This window comes from Arachis ipaensis, chromosome B6 (assembly GCF_059453495.1).
Source record: "Arachis ipaensis isolate K30076 ecotype BB chromosome B6, ASM5945349v1, whole genome shotgun sequence".
Taxonomy (NCBI): Eukaryota; Viridiplantae; Streptophyta; class Magnoliopsida; order Fabales; family Fabaceae; genus Arachis; species Arachis ipaensis.
The window spans coordinates 83,068,818-83,094,769 of record NC_142441.1 but is presented as its reverse complement, the minus strand read 5'-3'; the positions used below and the strand labels follow the sequence as shown (position 1 = coordinate 83,094,769).

Here is a 25,952-nt window from a genome sequence, read left to right as displayed (position 1 = left end):
AATGGGTAACATCCTGGCGCTGAACGCCCAGAACAAGCATGGTTCTGGCGTTCAACGCCAGAAATGGCAACAAATGGGTGTTGAACACCCAAAATGGGCACCAACATGGCGCTAAATGCCCAGAGTTGTGTGCAAGGGCATTTTGCATGCCTAAATTGGTGCAGGGATGTAAATGCCTTGACACCTCAAGATCTGTGGACCCCACAGGATCATCTCAGGATCTGTGGACCCACAGGATCATCTCAGGATCTGTGAATCTCGCAGGATTCCCACCCACCACTCACATCCACCACTCACATCCATACACACATCCCTCCATCTCCTCCATATCTTCTTCTTCTTCTATTCCTTCTTCTTTTGCTCGAGGGCGAGCAACATTCTAAGTTTGGTGTGGTAAAAAGCATAGCTTTTTTTGTTTTTTCCATAACCATTGATGGCACCTAAGGCCAGAGAAACCTTTAGAAAGAGGAAAGGGAAGACAAAAGCTTCCATCAAGGGTCTATAGCTCAGTGGTAGAACATTTGACTGCAAATCAAGAGATCCCTGAGATACCTCAGGGGATACATTTTCTTCCACACAATTATTGGAAGCAACTAAGGGTGGAACATCAAGAGCACTCCATCATGCTTCATGAAATAAGAGAAGATCAAAAAGCAATGAGGGAGGAGCAACAAAGACAAGGAAGAGACATAGAAGAGCTCAAGGACATCATTGGTTCCTCAAGAAGGAAACGCCACCATCACTAAGGTGGATTCATTCCTTGTTCTTATTTCTTCTGTTTTTCATTTTCTATGATATGTGCTTATCTATGTTTGTGTCTTCATTACATGATCATCAATAGTAGTAACTATGTCTTAAAGTTATAAATGTCATATGAATCCATCATCTCTCTTAAAAAAATGTTTTAAATCAAAAGAACAAGAAATACATGAGTTTCGAATTTATCCTTGAACTTTGCTTAATTATATTGATGTGGTGACAATGCTTCTTGTTTTCTGAATGTATGCTTGAACAGTGCATATGTCTTTTGAAGTTGTTGTTTAAGAATGTTAAATATGTTGGCTCTTGAAAGAATGATGACTAGGAGACATGTTATTTGATAATATGAAAAATCATAAAAATGATTCTTGAAGCAAGAAAAAGCAGCAAAGAACAAAGCTTGCAGAAAAAAAAAAAAGGTAGGAGAAAAAAAAATAGAAAGAAAAAGCCAATAACCCTGAAAACCAAAAGGCAAGGGAAATAAAAAGGATCCCAAGGCTTTGAGCATCAGTGGATAGGAGGGCCTAAAGGAATAGAATCCTGGTCTAAGCGGCTAAACCAAGCTGTCCCTAACCATGTGCTTGTGGCGTGTAGGTGTCAAGTGAAAACTTGAGACTGAGCGGTTAAAGTCAAGGTCCAAAGCAAAAAAAAAGAATGTGCTTAAGAACCCTGGACACCTCTAATTAGGGACTTTAGCAAAGCTGAGTCACAATCTTAAAAGGTTCACCCAATTATGTGTCTGTGGCATTTATGTATCCGGTAGTAATACTGGAAAACAAAGTGCTTAGGGCCACGGCCAAGACTCATAAAGAAGCTGTGTTCAAGAATCATCATACTGAACTAGGAGAATCAATAACACTATTCGAAATCTGAAGTTCCTATAGATGCCAATCATTCTGAACCTCAATGGATAAAGTGAGATGCCAAAACTATTCAAGAGGCAAAAAGCTATAAGTCCCGCTTATATGATTGAAGCTATGTTTCACTGATATTTTGGAATTTATAGCATACTCTCTTCTTTTTATCCTATTTGATTTTCAGTTGCTTGGGGACAAGCAACAATTTAAGTTTGGTGTTGTGATGAGCGGATAATTTATATGCTTTTTGACATTGTTTTTAGTATGTTTTTAGTAGGATCTAGTTACTTTTAGGGACGTTTTCATTAGTTTTTATGTTAAATTCACATTTCTGGACTTTACTATGAGTTTGTGTGTTTTTCTGTGATTTCAGGTATTTTCTGACTGAAATTGAGGGACTTGAGCAAAAATCAGATTCAGAGGTTGAAGAAGGACTGCTGATGCTGTTGGATTCTGACCTCTCTGCACTCAAAGTGGATTTTCTGGAGCTACAGAACTCGAAATGGCGCGCTTCCAATTGCGTTAAAAAGTGGACATCCAGGGCTTTCCAGAAATATATAATAGTCCATACTTTGGCCAAGAATAGACGATGTAAACTGGCGTTCAACGCCAGCTTTCTACCCAAATCTGCCGTCCAGCGCCAAAAAAGGAGCCAAAACCAGAGTTGAACGCCCAAACTGGCACAAAAGCTGGCGTTCAACTCCAAGAAGGACCTCTACACGTGCAACACTCAAGCTCAGCCCAAACACACACCAAGTGAGCCCAGGAAGTGGATTTATGCATCAATTACTTACTCATGTAAACCCTAGTAGCTAGTTTATTATAAATAGGACCTTTTACTATTGTATTAGGTATCTTTGGTCTCAGTTTTAATCCATTGTTCATCTTAGGAGACTATTGATCACGTTTTAGGGGGCTGGCCATCTCGGCCATGCCTGGACCTTCACTTATGTATTTTTAACGGTAGAGTTTCTACGCTCCATAGATTAAGGTATGGAGCTCTGCTGTTCCTCAAAGATTAATGCAAAGTACTACTGTTTTCTATTCAATTCATCTTATTTTGCTTCTAAGATATCCATTCGCACCCAAGAACGTGATGAAGGTGATGATTATGTGTGACGCTCATCACCATTCTCCCCTATGAACACGTGCCTGACAAACACCTCCGTTCTACATGAAATAAGCTAGAATGAATATCTCTTAGATCTCCTAACCAGAATTTTCGTGGCGTAAGCTAGAATGATGGAGGCATTCAAGAGAATCCGGAAGGTCTAAACCTTGTCTGTGGTATTCCGAGTAGGATTCAATGAATGAATGACTGTGACGAGCTCCAAACTCGTGATTGCAGGGCGTTAGTGACAGACGCAAAAGGATAGTAAATCCTATTCCAGCATGATCGAGAACCGACAGATGAATAGCCGTGCCGTGACAGGGTGCGCGAGCATATTATTCGCTGAGAGTATAAGATGAAGCCATTGACAAGGGTGATGCCTCCAGACGATTAGCCGTGCCATGACAGGGCATTGGATCATTTTCCCGAGAGATGACCGAAAGTAGACATTGACAATGGTGATGTATCACATAAAGCCAGCCATGGAAAGGAGTAAGACAGATTGGATGAAGATAGCAGGAAAGCAGAGGTTCAGAGGAACGAAAAGCATCTCTATTCGCTTATCTGAAATTCTCACCAATGATTTACATAAGTACCTCTATCCCTATTCTATTATATATTATTCGAAAACACCATTATCAATTTATATCTGCCTAACTGAGATTTGCAAGGTGACCATAGCTTGCTTCATACCAACAATCTCCGTGGGATTCGACCCTTACTCACGTAAGGTATTACTTGGACGACCCAGTGCACTTGCTGGTTAGTTGTATCGAAGTTGTGAACCATGGTATTGGCACCATGTTCTTGGCGCCATTGCCAGGGAAAGAAAGAGCCATGAATTTTACACAATTAAAGTCTAATCACGATTACGCGTACCAAGTTGCTCACGTTGCCAGGGATTGTTCGAGCCTGGACATCACAATTTCGTGCACCAAGTTTTTGGCGCCGTTGCCGGGGATTGTTCGAGTTTGGACAACTGACGGTTCATCTTGTTGCTTAGATTAGGTAATTTTCTTTTTTGTTTTCTTTTCAAAATTTTTCAAAAAAAAAATATTTCTAAAATATTCTCATCTGTTTTCGAAAATAATATAAAAATGTTTTCAAAATTTTTATTCAAAAATTTTTAAGAATGAATTCTAGTGTTTCATGAAGCACGTTGAAGCCTGGCTGGCTGTAAAGCCATGTCCTATTCCTTTGGGAATGAGTATGTCAGGCGTGTCATGTCAGAATTACATGCTGAAGCTTGGCTGGCCATTGGCCATGTCTAGTGTTTTGGACCGGAGCTTTCATTGAAAGCTTGGCTGGCTAGTGAGCCATGTCTAATTCCTGGACTGAAGCTTTAGACTAACATGGCAAGATTCCTGGAATTCATATTAAAAATATTGGAATCCTTATTTTTCTTTCCTTCCAAATAATTTTCGAAAAATATAAAATAAAAATCCAAAAAAATTAGAAAATCATAAAAATCAAAAAAATATTTTGTGTTTCTTGTTTGAGTCTTGAATCATATCATAAGTTTGGTGTCAATTGCATGTGCATCTTGCATTTTTCGAAAATTTCATGCATTCATAGTGTTCTTCATGATCTTCAAGTTATTCTTGGTAAGTCTTCTTGTTTGATCTTAATGTTTTCATGTTTTGTGTCTTTTCTTGTTTTTCATATGCATTCTTGAATTCTTAGTGTCTAAGCATTAAAGAATTCTAAGTTTGGTGTCTTGCATGTTTTCTTTGCAATAAAAGTTTTTCAAAATTGTGTCTATGATGTTCATCTTGACATTCATAGTGTTCTTCGTGTTCATCTTGACATTCATAGCATTCTTGCATGCATCACATGTTTTGATCTAAAAAAAAAAATTTCATGCATTGCATCTTTTTAGTGTCTTTCTCTTACATCATAAAAATTCAAAAATCAAAAAAATATTTTTCCCCTTTTCTCTCATCAAATTCGAAAATTTGAGTTGACTTTTTCAAAAATTTTAATATCAAGTTGTTTCTTATGAGTCAAATCAAATTTTCAATTTGAAAATCTTATCTTTTTCAAAATCTTTTTTCACAAATCAAATCTTTTTCAAATTTCTTAGTTATTTTCGAAAATTCCAAAAATCTTTTTCAAAAATCTTTTTCTTATTTTTATACCAAATTTTCGAAAATAACAATAGCAATTAATGTTTTGATTCAAAAATTTCAAGTTTGTTACTTACTTGTTAAGAAAGATTCAAACTTTAAGTTCTAGAATCATATCTTGTGATTTCTTGTGAATCAAGTCATTAATTGTGATTTTAAGAATCAAATCTTTTTCAAAACTAATTTCAATCATATCTTTTCAAAAATATCTTCTTATCTTATCTTTTTCAAAAATATCTTTTCAAAATATCTTTTCTAACTTCCTAACTTCTTATCTTTTCAAAATTTGTTTCAACTAACTAACTAACTTTTTGTTTGTTTCTTAACTTTTTCAAAACTACCTAACTAACTCTCTCTCTCTAATTTTCGAAAATATCTTCCCTCTTTTTCAAAATTTCTTTTTAATTAACTAATTATTCTTATTTTTTATTTTTTGATTTCAAAAATTTTCGAAAATTACTAACATTTTTCAAAAACTATTTTCAAAAATCACTAACTCTTTTTCAAAAATATTTTTCGAAAATTATCCCTCCCCCATCTTATTCTATTTATTCATTCATATCCTAACATCTCATCTCACATCTCTGCCATCCTCAAAGTTGTGTTTCTTCCATTATATTACATTCTTTGTCTCCCCCTCTTCTTCTACTCACACAGGGATCTCTATACTGTGGTATAAAGGATCTCTATTATTATTATTATTTTTCTGTGCCTTCTTCTTTGTCATATGAGCAGGAGCAAGGATAAGAACATTCTTGTGGAAGCAGATCCAGAACCTGAAAGGACTCTGATGAGTAAATTAAGAGAAGCTAAAATACAACAATCCAGAGATAACCTTTCAAAAATTTTCGAACAGGAAGAGGAGATGGCAGCCGAAAATAATAATAATCTAAGGAAGATGCTTGGTGACTTTACTGCACCTAATTCCAATTTACATGGAAGAAGCATCTCCATTCCTGCCATTGGAGCAAACAACTTTGAGCTGAAACCTCAATTAGTTTCTCTGATGCAGCAGAACTGCAAGTTTCATGGACTTCTATCTGAAGATCCTTTTCAGTTCTTAACTGAATTCTTGCAGATATGTGACACTGTTAAGACTAATGGAATAGATCCTGAAGTCTACAGGCTCATGCTTTTCCCTTTTGCTGTAAGAGACAGAGCTAGATTATGGTTGGATTCTCAACCCAAAGACAGCCTGAACTCTAGGGATAAGCTGGTCACGGATTTCTTAGCCAAGTACTTTCCTCCTCAAAAGCTGAGCAAGCTTAGAGCTGATGTTCAAACTTTCAGACAGAAAGAAGGTGAATCCCTTTATGAAGCTTGGGAAAGATACAAACAGTTGACCAAAAAGTGTCCTTCTGACATGCTTTCAGAATGGACCATCCTGGATATATTCTATGATGGTTTATCTGAGCTATCAAAAATGTCACTGGACACTTCTGCAGGTGGATCCATTCACCTAAAGAAAACGCCTGCAGAAGCTCAAAAACTCATTGACATGGTTGCTAATAACCAGTTCATGTACACTTCTGAAAGGAATCCTGTGAGTAATGGGACGCCTATGAAGAAGGGAGTTCTTGAAGTTGATACTCTGAATGCCATATTGGCTCAGAATAAAATATTGACTCAGCAAGTCAATATGATCTCTTAGAGTCTGCATGGAATGCAAGCTGCATCCAACAGTACTCAAGAGGCTTCTCATGAAGAAGAAGCTTATGATCCTGAGAACCCTGCAATAGCAGAGGTGAATTACTTAGGTGAACCTTATGGAAACACCTATAACTCATCATGGAGAAATCATCCAAATTTCTCATGGAAGGATCAAAAGCCTCAACAAGGCTTTAATAATGGTGGAAGAAATAGGTTTAGCAACAGCAAACCTTTTCCATCATCCACTCAGCAACAGACAGAGAACTCTGAACAAAATACTTCTAATCTGGCAAACTTAGTCTCTGATCTGTCTAAGGCCACTGTAAGTTTCATGAATGAAACAAGATCTTCCATTAGAAATTTGGAAGCACAAGTGGGCCAGCTGAGTAAAAGGATCACTGAAATTCCTCCCAGTACTCTCCCAAGCAATATAGAAGAGAACCCAAAAGGAGAGTGCAAGGCCATTGACATAAGCACCATGGCCGAACCTACAAGGGGGAGTGGAGGACGTGAATCCAAAGGATGAAGACCTCCTGGGACGTCCAGTGATCAATAAAGAGCTTCCCTCTGAGGAACCAAGAGACTCTGAGGCTCATCTAGAGACCATAGAGATTCCATTGAACATCCTTATGCCCTTCATGAGCTCTGATGAGTATTCCTCTTCTGAAGAGAATGAGGATGTTACTGAAGAGCAAACTGCCAAGTTTTTTGGTGCAATCATGAAGCTGAATGCCAAATTATTTGGCATTGATACTTGGGAAGTTGAACCTCCCTTGTTCATCAATGAACTAAGTGATCTGGATCAACTGACATTGCCTCAGAAGAGACAGGATCCTGGAAAGTTCATAATACCTTGTACCATAGGCACCATGATCTTTAAGGCTCTGTGTGACCTTGGTTCAAGAATAAACCTCATGCCCCTCTCTGTAATAGAGAAACTGGGAATCTATGGGGTGCAAGCTGCTAAAATCTCACTAGAGATGGCAGATAATTCGAGAAAACAGGCATATGGACAAGTAGAGGACGTATTAGTAAAGGTTGAAGGCCTTTACATCCCTGCTGATTTCATAGTCCTGGATACTGGAAAGGAAGAGGATGAATCCATCATCCTAGGAAGACCTTTCCTGGCCACAGCAAGAGCTGTGATTGATGTTGACAGAGGTGAAATAGTCCTTCAATGGAATGAGGACTCCCTTATGTTTAAAACTCAAGGATCTCCCTCTGCAACCATGGAGAGGAAGCAGAAAAAGCTTCTCTCAAAGCAGAGTCAACCAGAGCCCCCACAGTCAAACTCTAAGTTTAGTGTTGGGAGGCCACAACCAAACTCTAAGTTTGGTGTTGAACTCCCATATCCAAACTCTAAGTTTGGTGTTGGAGAGTTTCAACAAAGCTCTGCACATCTGTGAGGCTCCATGAGAGCCCACTGTCAAGCTATTGACATTAAAGAAGCGCTTGTTGGGAGGCAACCCAATTTTTATTTATCTAACTATATTTTTCTTAGTTATATGTCTTTGTAGGTTCATGATCATGTGGAGTCACAAAATAAATATAAAAATTGAAAATGGAATCAAAAACAGCAGAAGAAAAATCACACCCTGGAGGAGCATCTGCCTGGCGTTCAAACGCCAGAACAGAGCATGGTTCTGGCGCTGAACGCCCAAAATGGGCAACATCCTTGCGCTGAACGCCCAGAACAAGCATGGTTCTGGCGTTCAACGCCAGAAATGGCAACAAATGGGCGTTGAACGCCCAAAATGGGCACCAACCTGGCACTAAATGCCCAGAGTTGTGTGCAAGGGCATTTTGCATGCCTAAATTGGTGCAGGGATGTAAATGCCTTGACACCTCAAGATCTGTGGACCCCACAGGATCATTTCAGGATCTGTGGACCCACAGGATCATCTCAGGATCTATGAATCTCACAGGATTCCCACCCACCACTCCCATCCACCACTCACATCCATACACACATCCCTCCATCTCCTCCATATCTTCTTCTTCTTCTATTCCTTCTTCTTTTGCTCGAGGGCGAGCAACATTCTAAGTTTGGTGTGGTAAAAAGCATAGCTTTTTTTGTTTTTTCCATAACCATTGATGGCACCTAAGGCCAGAGAAACCTTTAGAAAGAGGAAAGGGAAGACAAAAGCTTCCATCAAGGGTCTATAGCTCAGTGGTAGAACATTTGACTGCAAATCAAGAGATCCCTGAGATACCTCAGGGGATACATTTTCTTCCACACAATTATTGGAAGCAACTAAGGGTGGAACATCAAGAGCACTCCATCATGTTTCATGAAATAAGAAAAGATCAAAAAGCAATGAGGGAGGAGCAACAAAGACAAGGAAGAGACATAGAAGAGCTCAAGGACATCATTAGTTCCTCAAGAAGGAAACGCCACCATCACTAAGGTGGATTCATTCCTTGTTCTTATTTCTTCTGTTTTTCGTTTTCTATGATATGTGCTTATCTATGTTTGTGTCTTCATTACATGATCATCAATAGTAGTAACTATGTCTTAAAGTTATGAATGTCCTATGAATCCATCACCTCTCTTAAAAAAAATGTTTTAAATCAAAAGAACAAGAAATACATGAGTTTCGAATTTATCCTTGAACTTTGCTTAATTATATTGATGTGGTGACAATGCTTCTTGTTTTCTGAATGTATGCTTGAACAGTGCATATGTCTTTTGAAGTTGTTGTTTAAGAATGTTAAATATGTTGGCTCTTGAAAGAATGATGACTAGGAGACATGTTATTTGATAATATGAAAAATCATAAAAATGATTCTTGAAGCAAGAAAAAGCAGCAAAGAACAAAGCTTGCAGAAAAAAAAAAGGTAGGCGAAAAAAAATAGAAAGAAAAAGCCAATAACCCTTAAAACCAAAAGGCAAGGGAAATAAAAAGGATCCCAAGGCTTTGAGCATCTGTGGATAGGAGGGCCTAAAGGAATAGAATCCTGGTCTAAGCGGCTAAACCAAGCTGTCCCTAACCATGTGCTTGTGGCGTGTAGGTGTCAAGTGAAAACTTGAGACTGAGCGGTTAAAGTCAAGGTCCAAAGCAAAAAAAAAGAGTGTGCTTAAGAACCCTGGACACCTCTAATTAGGGACTTTAGCAAAGCTGAGTCACAATCTGAAAAGGTTCACCCAATTATGTGTCTGTGGCATTTATGTATCCGGTAGTAATATTGGAAAACAAAGTGCTTAGGGCCACGGCCAAGACTCATAAAGAAGCTGTGTTCAAGAATCATCATACTGAACTAGGAGAATCAATAACACTATTCGAAATCTGAAGTTCCTATAGATGCCAATCATTCTGAACCTCAATGGATAAAGTGAGATGCCAAAACTATTCAAGAGGCAAAAAGCTATAAGTCCCGCTCATAGGATTGAAGCTATGTTTCACTGATAGTTTGGAATTTATAGCATACTCTCTTCTTTTTATCCTATTTGATTTTCAGTTGCTTGGGGACAAGCAACAATTTAAGTTTGGTGTTGTGATGAGCGGATAATTTATACGCTTTTTGACATTGTTTTTAGTATGTTTTTAGTAGGACCTAGTTACTTTTAGGGATGTTTTCATTAGTTTTTATGTTAAATTCACATTTCTGGACTTTACTATGAGTTTGTGTGTTTTTCTATGATTTCAGGTATTTTCTGACTGAAATTGAGGGACTTGAGCAAAAATCAGATTCAGAGGTTGAAGAAGGACTGCTGATGCTGTTGGATTCTGACCTCCCTGCACTCAAAGTGGATTTTCTGGAGCTACAGAACTCGAAATGGCGCGCTTCCAATTGCGTTAAAAAGTGGACATCCAGGGCTTTCCAGAAATATATAATAGTCTATACTTTGGCCAAGAATAGACGATGTAAACTGGCGTTCAACGCCATCTTTCTACCCAAATCTGGCGTCCAGCGCCAGAAAAGGAGCCAAAACCAGAGTTGAACGCCCAAACTGGCACAAAAGCTGGCGTTCAACTCCAAGAAGGACCTCTACACGTGCAACACTCAAGCTCAGCCCAAACACACACCAAGTGAGCCCAGGAAGTGGATTTATGCATCAATTACTTACTCTTGTAAACCCTAGTAGCTAGTTTATTATAAATAGGACCTTTTACTATTGTATTAGGTATCTTTGCTCTCAGTTTTAATCCATTGTTCATCTTAGGATACTATTGATCACGTTTTAGGGGGCTGGCCATCTCGGCCATGCCTGGACCTTCACTTATGTATGTTAAACGGTAGAGTTTCTACACTCCATAGATTAAGGTGCGGAGCTCTGCTGTTCCTCAAAGATTAATGCAAAGTACTACTGTTTTCTATTCAATTCATCTTATTTCGCTTCTAAGATATCCATTCGCACCCAAGAACGTGATGAAGGTGATGATTATGTGTGACGCTCATCACCATCATCCTTATGAACACGTGCCTGACAAACACCTCCGTTCTACATGAAATAAGCTAGAATGAATATCTCTTAGATCTCCTAACCAGAATCTTCGTGGCGTAAGCTAGAATGATGGCAGCATTCAAGAGAATCCGGAAGGTCTAAACCTTGTCTGTGGTATTCCGAGTAGGATTCAATGAATGAATGACTGTGATGAGCTCCAAACTCGCGATTGCAGGGCGTTAGTGACAGACGCAAAAGGATAGTAAATCCTATTCCAGCATGATCGAGAACCGACAGATGAATAGCCGTGCCGTGACAGGGTGCGTGAGCATATTATTCACTTAGAGGATAAGATGAAGCCATTGACAAGGGTGATGCCTCCAGACGATTAGCCGTGCCGTGACAGGGCCTTGGATCATTTTCCTGAGAGATGACTGAAAGTAGCCATTGACAGTGGTGATGTATCACATAAAGCCAGCCATGGAAAGGAGTAAGACAGATTGGATGAAGATAGCAGGAAAGCAGAGGTTCAGAGGAACGAAAAGCATCTCTATTCGCTTATCTGAAATTCTCACCAATGATTTACATAAGTACCTCTATCCCTATTCTATTATATATTATTCGAAAACACCATTATCAATTTATATCTGCCTAACTGAGATTTGCAAGGTGACCATAGCTTGCTTCATACCAACAATCTCCGTGGGATTCGACCCTTACTCACGTAAGGTATTACTTGGACGACCCAATGCACTTGCTGGTTAGTTGTATCGAAGTTGTGAACCATGGTATTGGCACCATGTTCTTGGCGCCATTGCCAGGGAAAGAAAGAGCCATGAATTTTACACAATTAAAGTGTAATCACGATTACGCGTACCAAGTTGCTCACGTTGCCAGGGATTGTTCGAGCCTGGACATCACAATTTCGTGCACCACTCATCAAGAGGAATATCATCAAGAAGAATATCATGACCCAGCCAACTTGAATATGACTCACCTTCTAAGAGCCATTGAAGATTTGGGACAGAGACATATGGAAGGACAAGAGCAAATGCTGAACCTTCAAACCAACTGGCTGAGCCAACAAGAAGCATGGCAAAAACAACAAATGGAACAGCAGCAGGAACACTACTCCCGGCTCACTCAAGCCATCAACCAAGTGAATGAGAGGCAAGAACATCAAGAGAAGCACTTGCAAGAACTCAACCAGCGGCAGATAGCCCAAATGAAAACTTTCAATGAGTTCAGTGTACTCAATGAAGGAAGGCAACTACATAGGGAGGAGTTCTATGTAAATACTCAAGCCAAGTTGAACTACATGACCAGTAATATGCATCAGCTACACTATGCCATCCCTACATATGATGAGGTCCAAAAAGATTTTGTAGAACAAGAAGAGAGGAAGGTGAAACAGCAAAAGGAGACACTCAAAAAGAAGATGGAAGATGGTAGTTTCTGGAAGAAGCTGCTTGGAAAAGGCAAAGGAAGTGGAAGCACAAGCATTCAAGAGAGACACAATGAGGACAAGCAAGGAGGGGAGCAGGGACATCCACATGAATGAAAGGTGGTGGAGTTCTTTTTAGTCCATTGTTTTATATGCTTTAAATAAGGAAGATCTTGTATGAAATAGAACCTGCTTCCATGTTATGTTTAAACTTTTTAAAATTCTGTCTTTTAAATTGTCCTTCTGAATAGGTCCATGATTTCTGGTTTAAGTGTCACTGCATCATTCCCTTATTTACTTGTAAGCTTGTCCCTTTTGAATCAAATTAAAGAAGAGAATGTTTATGTTTTTAAAAGACCAGAGTAGGGTTCCTAATGTGGAGGTGCATTCATGAATCTTTGGGGTAGTCATAAGTTAGCTAAGTTGGTTCAACCACAAGGTTAGGAGGACAACTATCTATCCTGAATACTTGACTTTGGATATACTCATGAGACTAAGTTAATAACAAGATCCTAAGAAGAGAAAAGGGAAAGAACAATGGAAGTGAAAAACAAAAGAAAAAGAGTAAGCAATAAGGCTAGGCATCAATGGTTTTACCCTTGAGGCAAGTGTCTGTGGTGCTCCTGTGTGAGGGATCTACTTGAATGAATAAGCTCTTAGGGGTGCTTTATCACTTGGTAACTTGGGTTAACTAACCCGAGATTATCAGTTGAAAATCCATTATCAAGAGTAACCCTCACTACAGAGCATTTAGTAACCCAAAGAGGTGCTGGACACCAAGGTCTCAAGAAAAGAAAATAAATAAACTATATGCCTGTGGTGTGTATGTATGGGGGAGAGACTTGAGGGAGTAAGTCCTTAGGGGTGCTTCAACACCTAGCACCTTGAACCAACTGGTTCGGGAGTGTTGGCTGAAAGCTTATCTTAAAGAGTTGCCCCCTTACAGAGCACTTAGCCTAAATAACACAAATAACCCTTGAAATAACAATAAAAGGATCAATGAATAAAAGTCTCATGAGATATAAACAAAGTAAGTGTTTAGGGACATGATAAAGGTCTGAAAGCCAGTAATGGAATGAACCTAAGTTGCTATGCATGAAACCACCATAAAATCAGTAATATGACTTCCACAAGGATGACTCATTCCTCTGGATATTCCATTCATCATTCTCTTGTTCCAGTACTTGCTTAGGGACAAGCAAGCTTTAAGTTTGGTGTTGTGATGCCAGGGCATCTTGGCCAGTTTCACTGACCTTTTCTTTACTGCTTTTAGGATAGTTTCATACATTTCTTTAGGAAATAAGCTAGTTTTGGGTAAATATTCACTTATGCCTTGATTCAAGCATACATTGTGCATTTTACATAATTTCATGAGGATTTTGCATAAGTTTAGTGACAAATATTATGTTGCATTACTCATGACTTGGACTAGAGCTTTGATACACTTTATTGCTTGATTTCAGGACCAAAAAGGAAGCAAGAAAAGGGGAGGTAACTTGCAAGATTAATGACAAAAGTGATTGCCAATAACATTCTCAAAAAGCCATCAATGCCCACGTTAGAGAGTCACGTTAACTAAGTTAACGTGAACTCTAATGTGGAGAAGAGAAGTTGAGCCAACGTTAGTGACACTTAACATTGTCACTAACGTTGGCAATTACTCATAAGTGGCCACAATAGAAGCCACGTTAACCTAGTTAACGTGGCCTCTAACGTTAAGGGGGGGAAGAGAAGCCAACGTTAGTGACACTCAACATTGTCACTAACGTTGGCCTATGGTGCAAAGTACCACGTTAACTCCCACGTTAACTTGGTTAACGTGGGAACTAACGTAAAGGATGAAGAGTTGTCTACAACGTTAGTGACACTCAACATTGTCACTAACGTTGAAGCAACCACATAACCCCCAAGAGTCACGTTAACCTCCACGTTAACTTAGTTAACGTGGAAGCTAACGATGAGGAATGAAGGATGAGCCAACGTTAGTGACACTCAACATTGTCACTAACGTTGGGATGGCTAAATATGGCCACGTTAGAGGCCATGTTAACCTAGTTAACGTGGACTCTAACGTGAGACCCAGGGACGCATTGGAACGTTAGTGACAATGTTGAGTGTCACTAACGTTCTCGAAGGTTGGCAAGGACCACGTTAGAAGGTTAACGTGGGCTTTAACGTGAAACAAGAAGGGGCACACTGGAACGTTAGTGACAATGTTGAGTGTCACTAACGTTCTCGAAGGATTAACAAGGCAACGTTAAAAGCCATGTTAACCTAGTTAACGTGGGTTTTAACGTAAGGCAAAGGGGTGCATTGGAACGTTAGTGACAATGTTAAGTGTCACTAACGTTCTCGAACTTATATTCTCACTAAATATTAACACCCCTAACGTCGTGAGCTGAAGTCTCTGCCCACTTAGCACTTTCTCTCTGCAAGTAAAGCCAAGCCCAAATGAAGAAAAGAACTGCTTCAAACTCAAGATCCAAAGGCCCAAGACTTGAAGAGTAAACTAGAAGCTGAGAAGAGTAGTATATATAGGAGTAGCTTTGAATTGTAAAGAAGCTCTGGAGGCTGGGAAAAAGAGAACTACTCTCTGTATTTTACTTTCTTTGCAAATTTTAGTTTTATGATGTATTTTCCATCTTTGTTTTCATTTTCAAGAGCTATGAACAACTAAACCCCTTTCATTGGGTTAGGGAGCTCTGTTGTAATTTGATGGATCAATACTAATTTTCATTATTCTTCTTCTATCTTTCCTCTTGATTTTACTTGTAAGCTTTCGATCTTCATCCAATTGAGTAGTTATCTTGGAAGAGAAGCTATTCAAACTTGGATCTCTTTTGAACCTTGAAAGAGGAATTAAGAGATCAAGCTAGAAATGCTTTCTCATGCTGGACCAAATTGGGTTTGGATGGGTATGTGACTATAACCCTCTCAATACTTGATTTGGGAAATGCATGTGATATAATCAGTGACCATACTTCATCTCTTCTCATGAGCAATTGACCAAGGAATTGGCTATTGATCAAGATTTTAGAGATTGAATTGCAAGAAATTGTAATTCAATCACTTAAGATTGCCAAGGAGATCAATGAGTGCATTGATTGAGGAAGAGATGAAAATGAACTTGATCCGGAGAATTGCAACATCTCCTAAGCCCAATGAACTCCCCATCTCTGATCTTACCCATTCTCTTTAATTTCTGCCATTTACTTTTATGAGCAAATCCCCCATTCCCATTTACAATTCTGCAATTTATTTTCAGTCATTTACTTCCAGTCCTTTAATTCTAGCATTTACTTTTCTATTATTTACATTCCCGCCATTTTATTTTCTACAACTCAACCCAAATCCTGGATTCGCTCAACTAGAACATTCTTCTAATTAAAGTTGCTTGATCAATCAATCCCTGTGGGATTCGACCTCACTCTATTGTGAGTTTTTACTTGACGATAACTTCGGTACACTTGCCGAAGGGAGATTTGTTGAGAGACAAGTTTTCCGTGCATCAATCTCCCACGTATACCTCGATACCACAACATTCTTTTGCCACTCTAAAGGAAAGGCAGCCTCGTCATTCTCATCCAGAAAAAAGGGGCGAGCTCCTTCAACAGCTCGAACTTTAAAGAAATAATTCTTGAAGTCTCTAAAAGACTCATCATACATCAAAAATACTTTCTTTCCTTGGGCAGACCAAAAAGAAACCCAGGAAGCTTTCTTTATGGCAGAAATCCCAGGCTTGGTCAAAACGAAAAGGTAAAGAAAGAGAGTTTGAGAAGGCCTAACATCCAGTTCCTGACACAACAACTGGAAAATCTTGACAAAACCCCATGAATTCGGATGAAGTTGGGATGGAGACACATTGCACGACCACAAGAAATCGGTCTCAAATGGGAAAGGTAATGTTCATTTGGCTGAAGAAATAGTCATAGGCATAAAAGAAGGGACGTTCCCCCTGGACCGAAGTAGGGAAACAGACCCTCTCATCAGACTCAGGTGCTACTAGCTCATAATTTTTCTCCTGCTCCCGATTACTACAAATCCTGTGATGTTTTCTCAGCTCCACACAGAATTCAAAATTTACCACAGAAACACACAGCAACACAAGGGAGTCCAACCAGTTAGACATCCCCTCAGGAACCTTAGAACACATCTCAATAACATTTTTGCAAGAAGACATGGCCAACTAGTCCTACAACAAGAAAAAGAAAAGGGATTACTAACCAAAATAGCTCGAGCGAAATCAAAACAACTCGACTCAGAGCAACGCAAGAAGTAAAAGGATAACCCCAAGACGCACACCAAGGTCTAGGGGCATCCTTTGGAGGCAGGGATAGAATAAGGACTCAGAAAAAGTCTATAAGGCTACACCCCAAGACTCTCGGCAAAGAAAAAAAAATCCCGTTTCAGACAAGCAACAACATGAGAAGAAAGTCAAAAGCAAACCATCAGAAAAATGTTATCTGCTACAAGTCTATCAGTAAAGAAAGCTACCAATATGGCAAATTCATCAAAGGCGCAATCCTTTTCAAAAATGAAACAGTTTATCAGCTGAAAACTCCAAATACGGAGATACAATCAGAAGCGGTAAAAAAAATGCAAAACCCTAAAAAGCGTCAACTATCAGGGAAAATGCCAAGAGCGTACATAAGGTCGAAAGAAAACCAGAAAACATGCATCACAGCAATAATCGAGCACGACGACGCAAAAAGGTTCAAGCTTTTCAACATATATTCAAGAAAAATCAAAACTTTACCAAGAACTGAATGCAAAACGACGAGGGAAGTAAAGAAGCAGAAAGAAGAACCAACCTGGAAAAAGGAGAAAAGCTTCGAAGAAATTGAAGACGGAAAGCTAGAATCTGGAATCGCCTTTCAAAGCAAAGAAAACACCAACAATCACCAAACCGAGTCACAGAGAGAAACGTGAAAATGCAAGTCTCAGGTAAAATAGAAAGATAGAAAGAAAAGGGGAAGTTACAGCAAAGAAATAGAGAGGAGAAACCAATTTTTGTGAAAAGTTCAAAATAAATGTAGGAGGCAAAAAAATGGCTCATTAAAAGAATTAATGAGGTTATTAAACCCTCGCGCATTCCCAAAGCAAGGAGACGCGCGTTCTTCAAATGAATTAAAATTCAAAGAAAAACGTTCCGCATTCAAAGGAGAACTCTACAAAGAAGAAGTCGACAAAATGCTCGAGTTCGGCTTCACCATAAAAGGATCGAAGTCCTAAAACTAAAGACTTGACCTCAAAAGAAAGACCGAGCTCGAGCAGGGGCACTGTTCATACCCTGGGTCAAGCTGTCTGACTCGGGATGTTTGGCGACAAGTCGACCGACCTCTTCAAGTCCGAATTACCCGACCTCTTCTCAAAGAGTTTGGCCCAATCACTACAGAGGCCCAAGAAGGCCCAAACGAAGGGAGACAGCCCAATCAAAAGGTAGTTAAAGCCTAGAAAGATAAGGGCGGTTCCCCAGAAGATAAGATGACCTCACTTAAAGATAAGATAAGATAAGATAACTATCTTATCTCCAGGAAGGTCACTCCACACCATTATAAATACACTGGAGCACCTAGGTATAACTCATATTCTGATTCTACTAAATACCTGCTTAATACCCTTGCTAACTTAAGCATCAGAGTCCCTTGTAGGTACCACCACCCTCCGGTGACAAAGGATCAGCATCACCCCCAGTCCAACAAGTCGGATGCAACAGCTCCAGCCGCCACCCACTAGCTGGACACGTCAGCTACGACCAGCACAGAAGATCTCGTCTGAGATCGACCTACAGTTTCAGGTAGCCCTCGGAACAGAAAACGATCAGGGAACCCAAATCGAACTCTCACTAAAATTTGAATTCCCTGCCTCGAATAATCAAGCTAAATACGAGGCATTACTGGCTGGTTTGAGGCTGGCTAAGGAGATAGGAGTTCAAAAGCTCAGCATTATCAGCGATTCACAAGTCGTTACCTCACAAATAAAAGGGAGCTACCAAGCTAAGGATCCCACCATGAAAAAATATCTGGACAAGACCAGAGAACAGCTCAGACAACTCGGGGAACATGAGGTCCAACATATACCTCAGGAACAAAATGCTCGAGCTGATGCACTCTCAAAACTAGCCAGCACCAAACCAGGGGGCAATAATAGAAGCCTGATCCTGGAAACACTGCAAAGCCCATCAATCTTAGAGGAAGAAAAGGTCCAAACCATATCAGGTCAGGATCAAGGGTGGATGACCCCCATAATCAAATACCTCAAAACAGAGACACTCCCCACAGATAAGAAGGAGGCAAATCGGCTAATACGAGAAGCACAATACTATAATATAGTGGGCGATGTCTTATATAGGAAAGGGATCTTGACACCTCTCCTAAAATAAGTACCAACTTCCAATACAAGGGAAGTCCTGGAAGAGGTACATAGTGGCATGTATGGCAATCACTTAAGGGCACGAGCTCTTTTCAAAAAGGTACTCCGAGTAGGGTTCTTCTAGCCGACCTTACAAAAAGAAGCAACAGAGTTCGTCAAAATATGTCCACCATGCCAGAAGTATGCTAATTTCCATATCGCCCCACCAGAAGAGCTAATCAGTGTAACGTCACCCAGGCCATTTGCAAAGTGGGGGCTCGATCTCCTCGGACCTTTTCACCAAGGATCCGGAAAAGTCAAGTTTCTCATTATAGGGATAGACTATTTCACAAAATGGATTGAGGCAGAGTCCCTAGCTAATGCCACCACTCAAAGAAGTTGGAAATTTCTATATAGGAACATTATTACAAGGTTCGGGGTCCCTTGCTCCATCACCACAGATAATGGCACTCAATTCACTGGTACAGATTTCAGGAACTTGGTAGCTGATTTGAAAATATAGCACCAATTCACATCCGTAAAACACCCACAAGCTAACAGACAGGCAGAAGCCACCAACAAAGTCATACTAGCTGGGTTAAAATGGAGACTACAGGAAGCAAAGGGAGCTTGGGTCGAAGAGCTCCCACAAGTCCTATGGGCATATCAGACAACTCCGTACTCCACCATAGGGGAATCACCTTTCCGACTTGCTTACGGAATGGAGGCAATGATCCTAGTGAAGATAGAGGACGGATCCCCCAGAATAATCCTCTACAATGAAGAGGCCAACTTCCAAAATCAAAGGGAAGAGCTCGACCTACTCCCAAAAGTCCGAGAAAGAGCTCGGATTAGAGAGGAGGCGCTAAAGCGCCGAATTACTTCAAGGTATAATCAGAGGGTAATCCAGTGAAGCTTCACCGACAATGATCTCATCCTAATCCAAAATGACATCGAAGCAGGTCGATCAGGAGAGGGGAAGCTAGCAGCTAACTGGAAAGGACCTTACCGAGTTGTAGAGATAGTAGGAAAAGGCTACTACAAGGTATCTGTTCATGCCCTGGGTCGAGCTATATGACCGAGGCTGATTAAAGACAAGTCAACCGACCTCTTCAGGTCAGGATTACCCGACCTCCTCTCAAGGAGTTCGGCCAAATTGCTACAAAGGCCCAAGAAAGGCCCAAACGAAGGAACATAGCCCAATCTAAAGGCAGCCAAAGCCTAGAAAGATAAGGGCAGTTCCCCTTAAAGAAAATATGACTTCACTCAAAGATAAAATAAGATAAGATAATTATCTTATCTTCAGAAAGGTCACTCCACACTACTATAAATACACTGGAGCACCCAGGTATAACTCATACTCTGATTCTACTAAAAAACTGCTTAAAGCCCCTACTAACTTAAGCATCGGAGTCTCTTGCAGGTTCCACTACCCTCTGGTGACGAAGGATCAGCAGCATCTCCAGCTCCACCAAGTCCAACAAGTTGGACATGTCAGCTCCGGCCACCACCGTAGATCCCGACAGAGATCGATCTACAATTTCAGGTAACCCCGAGGGTTACCTGAAGCTATAGGTCGATCTCGGACGAGATCCTCAGTGGTGGTCGGAACCGATGTGTCCGGCTGGTGAATGGAGGCCGGAGCTGGTACGCCCGACTTGTTTGGACTTGGACGTGCTGCTGATCCTCTGTCACCGAAGGGTGGGGGGTACCTGCAAGAGACTCTGATGCTTAAGTTAGCATGGGTATTAAACAGGTGTTATGTAGAATCAGAGTATGAGTTATACCTGGGTGCTCCAGTGTATTTATAGTGGTTGTAGAGTGACCTTTCTAGATAAGATAAGTTTGTTATCTTATCTTATCTTTATCTTTGAGTTGAGGTCAGCTTATCTTCAAGGGAACCGCCCTTATCTCTATAGGCTTGGACGGCCTGTGGATTTGGGTCGTGTTCCTCTATTTGGGCCCTTTATTGGGCTTTTCTGTCGATTTGGCCGACCTCTTTGAGAAGAGGTCGAATAGCCTGACCTGAAGAGATCGGTCGCTTTGTCGCCAATCATCCCGGGTCGGGTAACTCGACCCAGGGTATGAATAGTTGGCAAGGTGAAAACCAAATTCACCACCCAACTTCGACAGGGTCGGCCAAGTGAGAAACAAACTCACCGCTCGATTTCTACAAAATCGGCAAGATGAAAAAGCAATAAAAATATATTAATGCAAAAAGTTATAAAAAGTAATCCATAGAAAGAGGCGACGAGGTCTGAGAAAAAATAGATTACTAAAAATAACATAGGATGGACCAACATGAAGAAGTCAGACCAATCAACCGAAGCGACAAAAGTTATAAAAAGTAATCCATAGAAAGAGGCCTGACGAGGTCTGAGAAAAAATGGATTGCTAAAAATAACTTAGAACGGACCGACATGAAGAAGTCAGACCAATCAATGAAAGCGACAAAGTTATAAAAAGTAATCCATAGAAAGAGGCCTGGTCAGCCCTGATTAAAAATGGATTACTGAAAATAACTCAGGAAGAATCGACAAGAGAAGTCGGACTAACAAAAGGCGTGCGCTAGAAGGGACACAGCTCGACCTAAAAAGCCACGACCTCACAAAATGCTATCAGAATTGTTCAGACTAAAAAGGTTCCATGAGAACACTAGCAAGTCATCAAGCAAAGCTAGCCTCAAAGGTCACTCCGACTAAAGCAGGAAACGAACAAACACAAAGGGAATCAAAAAAGGGCCGGACAGCAAAGTCCAACACTCTAAAGATTCCTGGAAGCATCAAAGGTTGCAAAAAAAAAAACACCAAGAGAGACAAAGCTACTACAATAAAAACTCAGAAGGCCACCTTAAGGTCGACCTCAGGAGTTGCTAAGAAAAGCAACTGAAATGTCAAGGCCACACCAGGGCTCAATTACAAGAAAGCAAAGTTTAAAAGCCCACAGACCGGGCTATACAAAAATACATCAAAGAAAATTCATCAGTGGTTCAAACTCTCCCCAGCAGCAGCACCCTGAGTTGTAGAAGGAGGAATGGCCTTCAAAGGAGTCGCATCCACAGTTCCATCATCCCGATTTAAGATCTGGATCGGGATCGGACTCAGGGTGGCTGACCTCAGCTGCAGCAGTTGAAGAAGTCGTGGCAGTAGAAGCTTTGATCGGCGGCTCTGGGGGAGGACCTTCCTCTTTATCTTCAACCGGCGCAGGAAGAATCTTACCATTGTCAACGATATTATCTAAACTAAAAGGACTCAGGTCGAGCTCGGGAGCAAGAACTCGGACCTGAGCTTTTAGGTTCTCATATGCATCCGTCACGCTGCCCACAAGATGGCCCTGAAGCTCAGAATAATCAGCACGGGCCGAGTCAAGCCTCTCCCTGGTCTTCAACAACTCGCCATAAGTTCGAGTATAACTCTCCTTCTACTTCTTGGCCATCTCCTCGGCCAGATTCGCAGCAGCCTCCGCAGCAACAGCCCTGGATTTTTTTTCTCTACATTTAGTTCCAACTTGGCCACTTTGGCGTCCAGCTCATCTTTCAACCCCTTGATCCTGTCATACTCTGACTTGGCTTCTAGCATAAAAGCCTTCGTTGCATGGAGGGGAGAGTCTTGGACCGAGCGAAATAAAGCTGCACCCATGTGCGTCATCCGAACACTACTACTGGTGATGAAATCCAGGTGGTGCAGGATGGACACGTCGTCCATAGAAAGTTGGCCATAAGGGGCAATCTGGTTATCAACAAACCCCACAGCATCAAAGTCAGGGGCATCCAGATTATAGGGTTCAATATTCTTCTGCTTTTTGGGAGGAGGACCGGTAGCAGAAGGAGAAGCAGCACCAGAGGTTGAATGGGGAGGATCAGAAGAAGCCAGGCAAACATGGGGAGTCGGTATGATTTTTCTTGACCTAGAAGTATCCGAGGTCGACCTCTCATGAGTAGCCTTTGAAGATTTCTCCCTAAAATATTTAGTTGAGATGTTCTGAGCCGCGGTCGCCTTCCTCGCCTATTAAAGGCCTTCATGGAATCAGTAGTCTTTACCATCTCTGAAAACACAGCAAAAACCAGAATTGCAAGTGAAAAAGGGATGGACTGATAAAATAAACAAATAAAATAAGGAGAAAAAGCCAGCAAAGAAATCAGCAAACTACCCAATTCAGTTCGGAGAAGTGAGGGGTCCCCTAAAATCTTCTCCGTCTCCAGATGGGGAGGTTGTCCCCAATTCTCCTCCAACACATGCACAAAGGCCTGCTCGACCTCATCTAACATTTCCCATGAATAATTAGATACTACCACATTCTTTTGCCAGCATAAGGCGAAGGCAGGTTGATGACATGTCATCATGTAATATTTTTCTATGCTTTTTCATACAAGAAATTGATGATTAGTGCTTGAATATTGAATGCTTTTGTGCTTAAATGGTATATTTCTTTGATCTTTTGATTTGAAAAACTTTTTAGGAAATAAGTAGAAAAAGAAGCAAAGAAGTACAAATTAAGCTCAATTAAGCTCAAAAGAAGCAAAGAGGATTTGCAACCCTAACCTCTTCACACTCCAACAAGAATAACTCGAGCTACAAAGCTCCAAAAGAGATGATTCTAGTGGAATTGGAAAGTATGAATCTAGACCTTTCAAAGCATATATGGCACTGCATAGTGGACACTAAATCTGAGGAAGAAAACTTATCCCGAAAGTGCAAAGATGAACATAGTATCAACCTGCAGTAAGGCCAGCTGACCTCTTCATATTCCAAGGAGGATAACTTGAGCTGTAGAGATTTAAATGATGCAATATCAAATGCATTGGAAAGTAGACATCCAGGACTTTCCAACGATATATAATAGTATAGGGTGAATATTAAGCTTGGGCCTCAAAAGCTAGTGCTAACTTTCGCCTCCAATGTGGCGTTCACTTTGTGAACGCCACATTCACTAATTGAACGTTTTCGGCCTCCAAAACAGCATGACCATGACTTCTTCAAAGGACCATAACTTGAGCTACAAATGTCCAATTGATGCGCTTCCAGTTGCATTGGAAAGCTGACATTCGGAGCTTTCCAATGATATATAGAAATATTTGGCACGAAATTGAAGCACAAGTGAAAGGCATCTTTAAGGCCCAAAAACCAAGCTTAGGAACACAAACAGCTAGCGTTCACTTTGAAGTGAACGCCACGTTCACTTTCTTACCTTTTTTGTAACTTTCCAGCCAAGCAAGGGAGAGCGCTCAAGAAGTGAACTTGGAGTTCACTAATGCAACGCTAATGAAGGCCAGCCCAAGCACCAAATGGTGCTGCGCACCAAAGAAGCCAAGGGAGAAAGCTCAACAAGTGAACTTAGCGTTCACTAAATGAGCGCCAGGGAGAAAAAATTGGAACGTGAGGAAGCATGCAAGCAAAGTGAATATGGAGTTCACAAAGTGAACTTAATGCTCCATTGGGAGTAGACCTAAGCCACAAAATGCACCTTGATCCACTTGAATCAAGCCCACCCTGACCCACTCTCATTCAAATCCAAAGCAAGCAAAGCCCATTAACATGACTCAAAGGCACAAAGAGAAGCCAGATTAGGAATTTCATTTGTAATTTGTTTTCAATTTTAATTTCATTTTCATTTTGTAAAGCCTATATAAAGGCATCAATTTCATTTCATTAGGAGAGCTCGGTTAGGCTGCTAGGTAGCAGTAGGAGTAGGAGTAGGATAGAATAGAAAGCTCTCTTTGATACACTTTTATTTTTTTGCACTCTCTACATTTTAGTTACATTGAATTCAGCTTTATGCAATTTCCATTTCTTCTACTTCTCTGCTATAAATCACTTTTCTGTAATTTTACTTTCTGCAACTTTACATTTGAGATTGTTGAGATCCAAATTTACTTTTCCTGCATTTAAATTCTTCTGCAATTATTCTGAGATTTGATCTACTGCTTCATTTAATTTCCAACACCTAATTCCCTTTACATTTACTGCAATTTACATTTCTTGCTCTTTAAGCTTCAGCTAATTTACATTACTGCAATTTACTTTCACTTCAATTTACTTTACTTTAAATTCCTTGCAATTTACTCTCTGCTGCTCCAATTTTCATTCAATTTATCAATGTTAGCTTGACTAAACTAATCGCCTCACTAAAGTTGCTTGATCTGTCAATCCCTGTGGGATCGACCTCACTCGCGTGAGTTCTTACTACTTGATTTCACCCGGTACACTTGTTGGTGAGTTTTGTGTGGAATCATTTTTCCCTCATCAAGTTTTTGGTGCCGTTGTCAGGGATTGATTTAGATTAACAATGATTAAGTGGGTGAGAAGTCTAGATTAAGCATTTTCTTTGTTTTTGTGTTTTTAATTTTCTATTTTGAGTTGACACCAAGGTGTTTGTATTTTTTGCCTCACTAAGCAAATCTCATTTGAGATATGAATTTAAGTTTTCTTTGGTGGTGTGTTTTACAAAATTCAAATGGAGTTCAACTCATCTTATGAACAAACAAATTTTATGGGATATTACCCACCATCACCAATCTCTAATGGTGGTTGGAAATATCACCAAGAAAATACAAATTTTGAGCACTCCAATCAATGGAGATATGCTTTAGAGCCACAAGATGAGCAAGATAATTTCATGGGATATTGCCCACCATCACAATATGATTCAAATCATTATCCTAATGATGCCTGGGAATATCACCAAGAAATGATAGATGATGAAGCAATTCACATGAGATATGATCCAGAACCACAAGATGATTTATGTCATTACCCTCATGGTGTCTGGACATGTCAACAAGAGTGTGAACAATCAGTTGAAATGAGACACTTCTCAGAGACACAATATGATCCAGATTTTGATGAGTCTAACAATTACGCATATTGTGGCTGGGAAAGTCAAAATCAAAGAGATCTTGGTGATCCATACTGTGTTCATCAAGAGACATCTTCACTAGAGTGTATTTTCAATAAATTCATACAAGATTGTCCCCCAAGGCAACAAGATGATCCATACTGTGATGAGTTCCACAATTCTTCAAGTCGTGATTGGGAGGATCAAAATCAGAGAGCACTCAATGTGTCATACTCCATTAATCAAGAGTCATCATTGCTTGAGCAAACCTTCAATTCATTCATGCAAAATTGTCCAACCTCACCTCCCAGTTTCTCATATGAAAATCCTGCATCATTTGATGGTGCCTCAACATAAAGTTTCCTCCACAATCCATACCAACCACAAAATTTATTCCACAATTCACAAAATTCATTCCATGCCCCTCAAAACA

General features: G+C 40.2%; 1 non-coding gene across 1 annotated transcript; it reads right to left on the bottom strand.

The window, feature by feature from the left end:
- Positions 1-6,114: 6,114 nt before the first annotated feature.
- LOC148561550 (small nucleolar RNA R71) lies at positions 6,115-6,222 on the bottom strand. The gene has a single exon (XR_015887022.1). It is a non-coding gene; the product is annotated as a small nucleolar RNA R71 (small nucleolar RNA).
- Positions 6,223-25,952: the final 19,730 nt, after the last annotated feature.